This window comes from Gasterosteus aculeatus, chromosome 12 (assembly GCF_964276395.1).
Source record: "Gasterosteus aculeatus chromosome 12, fGasAcu3.hap1.1, whole genome shotgun sequence".
Classification (NCBI taxonomy): domain Eukaryota; kingdom Metazoa; phylum Chordata; class Actinopteri; order Perciformes; family Gasterosteidae; genus Gasterosteus; species Gasterosteus aculeatus.
The window spans coordinates 12,221,545-12,229,381 of NC_135700.1; the positions used below are offsets into that span (position 1 = coordinate 12,221,545).

At 40.3% G+C, this 7,837-nt stretch overlaps 1 long non-coding RNA gene across 1 annotated transcript; it reads right to left on the reverse strand.

Moving 5' to 3' along the window:
* Positions 1–5,854: 5,854 nt before the first annotated feature.
* LOC120831131 (uncharacterized) lies at positions 5,855–7,569 on the reverse strand. Its single transcript, XR_005714021.2, has 2 exons — positions 6,743–7,569; positions 5,855–6,597 (listed from the first exon to the last, which is right to left on the reverse strand). It is a non-coding gene; the product is annotated as an uncharacterized LOC120831131 (long non-coding RNA).
* Positions 7,570–7,837: the final 268 nt, after the last annotated feature.

The window sequence follows — 7,837 nt, forward strand, 5'->3', positions numbered from 1 at the left end:
AAACTATCCATTTTCCAACCTTTGAGTGATATAATTACATTACACTTTAACTAATAGGATTTCATGCACACTTGTTTTTGAGAGTCAGCATAACACAAGAATTGTTCTAATACAGTGATGCATACTTATTAGTTAAATAACAATTTTGAAATCTTTATTAACACTAGATCATTGTGCACAGCGACAGTCTTTAGCCTTTAATGTCATACCACACCAGGAGTTGCGTGAACAAAAATACTAACACTATATTTCTCCTTTCTCCTCTGGCCAGGCTACCTGCTAAAAGAGCAAAAAAAGGCCTCCATCATGCACAATCACATTTGTATTCTATATTCTCCCCTCTCACCTTTATTAAACCCAAGCCTCCACCTTTAACTCAATTCTTCAACGTTGCTGGGGAATTTCAATTCTGCTTCATATCATAACAAATTCCTTCCTGATTACTAATGCATTTGAAAGCAGGCATCATTATGTTTTCAGACCATTTTCTGTTAGAAATGTACTGAAAACCTTTATGCTGGTTCCCAAGGGCCCTGTTCTCCCTTTCTGTTATGCTCTTATTAGTCTCTTGCGCTGCCCGCTGGGGAATCAACATTGCTATTCATTTTCTGTCCCTCTGACCTCTGTACGGTTGGAATTCAGCGGGCCTATTCCTTGTTCTTTACATTACTTTGGACACAAATAGCTTCTGTGTGGTGTGGCTATTAAAACAAAACCCCATTAAATAAAAATGTGCAATTGTGATGCTTGCGGAAATAGAAAGTCCGAGGGGTAACAATGTCAATCTCAGCGATTTATAGTCAAACTGAATAGGATTAAATTCTATAGTATGTTTTATAGGAATACATTTGGAGGGAGGTGGACCTATGATGTCAAGAGCTAGTATAAATTATTTTCAGTCCCACTATTCAAACTGGGAAAATATGGTACATAGTCAGGTATGTGCAAAAAAAGTGACATTGTATTAAAGTAATGATTCAATAATACGCATTCAAATGGACTATGGAGGAAAAGTCATTTAGCACACTTTTTGATTGCATTTTGACTATCAAATATCATTATTGTTTGATTGGCTTTTACAAGCTTGTACTAGTTGCCCAGGTGTAGCAGTGCTCAAAATATTCCCAAAAACATGCATTTCTTGAAAGGCAAGAAAAAAGTGTTTTTTTTACTTTAACTAAACTACCCAATGAAGGTCTTAAGACCAACATAACAGTTAAGCTCCCCTTCTTTGCTCAACACACATACACACACACACACCCACACACCCGTTGGCACTTGCTGGCAAGAAACGACACCGCCAAAGGTTTTAATTTAGTGGTACGGATGGTGAGGTCGCTGAGACAGCGACTAAGTACAGTCCAAGTACAGCAATGATGTGCAAAACAAAAACAATGAGCTAGTAGGGCCTAAAGTTGCAGCACAGTTGGATTTTGCTATTTAGCAGGTTTGGTAGCACATACAAAGCTTATCCGGAATAATTTGATTGAAGTTACCAAGAATCAATAGCATAAACCTGCCATTAAACTAAATAGTAGGGTGAGTGAGTGCTTGATTGAAGGATTTACTGACAAAATAAATGGTTTGAGAATACGGACAGAGTAGGAAGGGAGGCGGATTTTATGACTGGAGTCGTTAATGTAAACCCTGAGTGGCTGGTCTGGCTAGGAAGCCTTGCAGGGAACTGTTGGAGTTGATGAGGTAGTCCAGCTGAATGATATACATCGCCGGCCACAGGCGAGAGCTGTCCATTAGTTACAAGGGTTCCTGTAATGCACAGCTCTAGTACATTATTTCCAAATGCATCAGTCAGCGTTGTGCAGCACAGATAAATTCCAATTCCTTAGATCTGAAATGCATACTCTCCCCTCTGCTATATTACGCTACAGGTTAGGAGGGTAGGAAGAGAGAGGTGGGGGGGGGTGTAATTTATTTTTCACCGCAGCCAGTATTCTTCCCATTAGCTTCAAACGTGAGATAAGTTATGGACTTTAACGAGCGCCTTTAGCCACCAGAGCACGCTGCACACAAGACTGCAGGCAGAAGATGTGGGCTATATGGGCTAAAGGAGGTGGGACCGGGAATGCGGGAATGTATCAGGTCATTAACCCAATACATCGACCTCACTGTCCCCGCCGATGATCCGAAAGCAGCCTTCACCACCGTTTTACATGGGTGGACCACATGTGCATAAACACAACAGAAAGTGGCTTAGTTATGGTCACTACAAAACTACTAACTATCACTACTCTCAAAGGAAAACCATTCCAAACAGTACCAATCTGCCACTAAAGCAGCAAACGAATCCACTTGGAAAATGTTAAGCGGCAAAGAGGAAGGCTCGAAGTTGGTAGCTACCTAAGTGAAGCAACCTTTCCCCTGTAGCACTCAGATTGCTTTAGTAATGTAGAGGAAGCGTTGGCTCATCCCTACCACTTGCACATCTCTGCCTTTGCCAGTCAAAGGTAACGCCTGGAAAAGGCAAAGCTGCCGTGACCTTTTAGAGTGCTTTCAATTCATTTATGTTTCTGAGCCCTCAGACAGAGGAAGTGGAGTTGGAAGAGCACATAATGCCTGCATGCACATATACACACACAGAATTGACAAATGATGCTATAAAGGTCATATTTTAGTGGTCAGGATTAAACCTGTAAGGCTGTTTCCCACAACCTGTAACACACTCAATTTCTTATTGGTTATCTAACGCAAAAGGCTCTACAACATATTAAGTCTGCATGAAAATGTCTGGTTACTAAGTTTTTGTAATTGCACACATTTCTTTCCAAATTAATAAGTGTTTTTTAAAATCCTTTTACGGAGAATATATTATTACTAAGCCAATTTGTCAAAACGTGTTCCCAATTCATTGTTCAGTTCTAAATCATATTTACAATGATGATGATGATGATGAAGAAAAACAAGCCTTAGAACACAATTAAGGAACCGTCATATTTAGCTGACAACATTTGTCCTCAAAATCCAGATATTACCTGGAGGGATGTACCAGAAATATACCAAACATTTCCAGTTTACATGGTCAAATGCCTTCTATCTCGTCCTGATTTTTTTTCTTCTTTTAACAACCTTGAGTTGTAGCTGCATATCCTCTGGATAACATCCTAGCATAGCTATCGACAATTAATTTAAGCCCTGCAAGATTTTCCTTCAGCTACATTGGGAAGATTATAAAAACTATCATCAGTTGCCACTCATCGAATCAAGCAGTAGTGAATCAGTTTAATTCATATTTTTTGTCCAAATCGCTGATAGAACTTTACACATTTTTTCTCCAACTGCATTATGAACTTGGATGACGTTGTTGAAAAAACTGCAATAATGTTTCACCGTAGACATTTATTACTTCGACAACTTGCTCTTTCACACAGAGAGAGCACATTGTGTTTTGGGTCAAATTATAGTAAGATGTTTGTGCGTCAATGTCCAGTTAATCTCGCGGTTCCTAAGATGATCGCCTACATTCAAGGTTTATGATTATGATTACCAGCACTTTGCTTTTGTCCGGGCTCCACCCCCGTTGGTCTATGTTCATCTCCCAACTACATATCCCCGCTCCGAAGAACAAACCCTTTGAGTAGCCTTGACGCATGACTTGTTTGTGTGTCAGTTCTTTCTCCTACTTGCAAGTATTATACAATAAATGTCCTGTTTAATGATTTTACACTGGTGTCAAGTAAGAACACGTATCTGGAATGACTACGAAACAACGAGAGGCAGAGGGAATGTTGGCAGAATATATGAAGAAAGATGGTTTTGAATTTACTACTATTCAAAGTCAACCCAAACCAGCCGCAGGCAAAATACGAAAAGACAGAAGTTGTATTCACGGGTGCTGTGTTGTCTCATCCCACATCACATCATCTGCCAGCTCTGTTTATCCAGGAAAAACTGCTGGGCCTTTAACGCAGATGAATTATGAAAGACTACACAACTCTTAATTACTCCATCCACCCAGTCTGAATAATGCAGGATCCTGCTTTCCACCATGTTATTGCGATTTGCATGCAATAGTTAACATAACTGCTTAACACAGCCCTAGGCTCCTGAGGACTGGGTGTATTTCATGATTAAACTCATTAGTAATGTGGCTGCACGTGTGAGTACAAATTTGTGTATGCTTCCAGTGACAATGGCAGGTGGTGCATGCTAAATGCAGCCATTCAGGAAAGAGACATGTGCCAGTGGACATGTTTACCCTCTGGCAATTGTCTCTGGTTCATCAGGCGCGAGAGGGCAGGGGGCTTCAGAAGCATCACCTAGTAAGAGTGGACCGGAGTGCAGTGAGGCAGAAGACCCAAGGACACAAGTACACAGACACATGCACATACCTGCACAACAAAGACTGCCAAGAAGAACGTGAAAATAGGACAGGCCAGGACAGTGAATGCATCTGCCGTGCATTGATAGACATGAGACAATGAAAGTGAGACAGAGCTTTGAATTCAAGTTAACATAGCAACGTCTGGCTAAGCTGCTGATTCCTGAGTAGACGGTTGAATATGTAGAACATTTGTTAACCAGCATGTTAAGAAGCAGAGATTCCAACCTGAAGTTGGTTTCACCAAACTGTCAATCTCGTCATTATTTTTGACAGCTGCACCAGGTTGAACATTTATATTCACAGCCATCATGTCAACAAACAGATGACTACATACACGCCCTGATAATTGAGCTCCCACGTGGTCTTAAAATCCTACCAATCACAAAATGGTGAGTGTATTCAAAATTGAAATGGAGTTTTTCTATCATTACATAGTAAGCACGGGTGTGTTTTTTTAATAGTACCTGCTTTTACATAGGCTGGCTCCATCATTCATGGTTGGGTTGTATTTATGGACAGACCCATTTGCGTCTCTGTGATTTCAGATGCTATTATCGAGAAGGCTAAAACCTTCATGCTAGTGGAACAAGATTGCCACTTTTATGGGAACGTCTTGTGCTGAAATAAATCCTCACCTGATAATGTGTGCTGATGGGTCAAGGGGTGCAATGAACGTGAAGGGAGCTTTCAGTGAGAGTAGCAATTTAGCCTTGCCTCCCATGTATGCCTTCCCTTTAAAACACAATCACATGTACCATCGTATTTTATTATGTATGTTGTTATTATGCTCCACGCTTCACCTAGCTGATTAATATCCAAGCTTATTCTGATGCCTGATCAAGACAAACACCATTACACTGGCGACTTTCATTAAATGTCATGATGATTTGTGTATAATTTTAAAGAGCTCCAGTGTATTCATTTAAGATATATTCTACTTTGTAAGTGTTTCACCCTCTATTGGGCCTCTCCATTGGTTTACCTCATCGACAGTGCTTTGTGACCCGGAGACAGATCTTTACACTCGCTTCCCAATCAGGGGGTGAACACAGAGTTTACGACATGTTTACTGTTCGCATCAAGAGTGTAAAACAGAAAAGGGCAAGCCATCTTCTTTTTTCATACTATCATCCTCACAACTAAAGGGGAGCATAGCTATTATATAGCTATTAGTATTTCATCTTTCTGTAAAGGTTTTTGGTGTAATTCTGCTCTTGAGAACTTCAAACTGTTAAATACAACAGTGTAATGTAATTCAATTCTACAGATTAAATTGTGAACTGAACTCAACAATAAGATAAAAATGTAAAATTGAATAGAAGAAAACGATGATGATGATTGAACATTATACAATTTGGGATGATTCTAGCTTTGCTATGGGCCCTAGTCAACGGGTAAAACAAAGTATAAAAGTAGTGATATTTCATACCCTCGATACAAGTATTATTTATAATGCCAAACCTCTTCACAGGTCATCAAATTGAATAAAGATCACTAAATTCAAGAAGATAATACGGTTTTATTTTTTTATTTTGACAACTTTCCATAGTGGTGGAAAGAGAATACGTCAGGGCCTCTTTGCGGTTCGTCAGAGGTGGTATTTATAATAGAATAATAATAATAATAAAAATAACATTATTATTTTTGTAACTATTGTTATTTCATAGAGAACATCAAAAAGATACAAATCACTGATGTATCCAAAGGTTGGCTAAAGTGATTGTGAGGTTTTAAGCAAAGGAAGAAAAAAAGATGTAACTTTAGTTGACATATGACAATGTATAACAGGAGAAAATACTTTAGCAATTATCGCAATCTCAATGTGAGATTTCCAATGCATTCAAACAATAAAGTCAAGGCAAAATATAAGCCACAATTAAATTCATTAGATATAATGAAAGGTGTCTGCTGTTTAATAAGCTGCCGGTTGAGAACTAATTCCAGAAAATAATTACACTATTTAATTAGTGTATACTATTAATACAGAAAAAGCTGGACAATCTCATCGCCATTATACACCATTATACAAAAAATGTTAATAAAAACTGAAAACCTTGACCAAAAATAGAAATAATTGTATAGGAATAATTGTCTTGACGCTACAATCAGGAAAGTTCTGAGTTGGAGTTAGCAACACAAACCACATCGAAGTGCAATAGAAAAATGAACAGCAGTTAATATTGTAATTAAAGAACACCGAATGAGAGTCGCTATTTCCATCGCATTGTCTTCTTTCCTTGTTCCAATCCAAAGTTCTCCTACAGCAACAGAGAAGGTGACAAACATCACTTATTCAAGCATGTGCGTTGTTTGCACGAGTTGAAGAAATAAGGAGAGACACACGCTGACTTATCCCCTTTGTCTCATTTTGCTTCTCATAAGAACATACATGCCCGTACTCACATGTAACAATCATACACTATGTGCTGTAAAGTCCTCGTCCAACAAGGAAGGACCAGATGCCCTCGAGTCCGAGGGGGAGGCGGGAACACTCGATGTGTGCGTGTGAACCGAAACGGTCTGGCACAGACACCTTTCTACCATCTGAAGCTCTGCAGTGTCCAAGCGTGAGGAAACGTAGAAATAGTGCATGCAGACATCCACCACAGAGCCAGGTGATGGGAAAGACTGAATGACAGTTCTGTGAGAATAGGCCTCAAGGAGAAAACAGTCATGTCCTGCAGTGGTCGAAGCCTTAGCAAAAAACAGTCCCATTTGGCTTTTTTTTCCTTCTCCGCAACAATGTAGTCGTCCCTTTAGTCATTAGCCACACACCAACTATGCAAAGCAGGCTAATCATCGCGACTCGTTGTAATTGCAGCAAAACAAATCCTGCTGCAGAACGAGAGCCCAAACATCTGGTGTGCGACTCACATCACACAGCAGGACGTGTCTGCTCCTGGTCTTCCTGCATACAGTCTGAATGATCTGTGCCGGGCTTGGCCAGGCAGAGTGGTGGCATCACAGGGTACTGGAGAGTTACGGTATTCAGCCTCTCTCTCCTTCTGTGATTCTCTCTCTTCTCCATCCGACTCAGCACTGAATAGCAGCCTTCATCCAAATGACTCATGAGGAAATCCTCCACAACAGGAAAAAGCAGCAGGCTCCCACGATATGAAAAAATAAATGAACCCAAAACGGGCATCAAAGAAAGGAACAAACGCTCAAGCAACCGCACAAAAAAACAGTGAGAAAATGCTGACACTCCGCCCAGTCGAAATGTTCTGCCTTTCTGTTTTGGCTCTCATTTTATTTAGTTTCACAGTTGTTTTAGAGAATTAGCATCTGCTACAGAGCCTTTGTAGAGGGATTTATGTGCCCCCCTACACATTATTCCCATACCACCCGTCCCCGCCCCTTGCCTGCCTCCTTATCCCCCATCAGTCTGCACAGACAAGTTTTTCCCACCCGGTCACGTAACCCAAACAGCAACCCCTTTTTGTGGGTGTGCTTGTTTGGTGTGGGTCTGCTCCGTCAGTGTGGTGCATGCCATGCCAG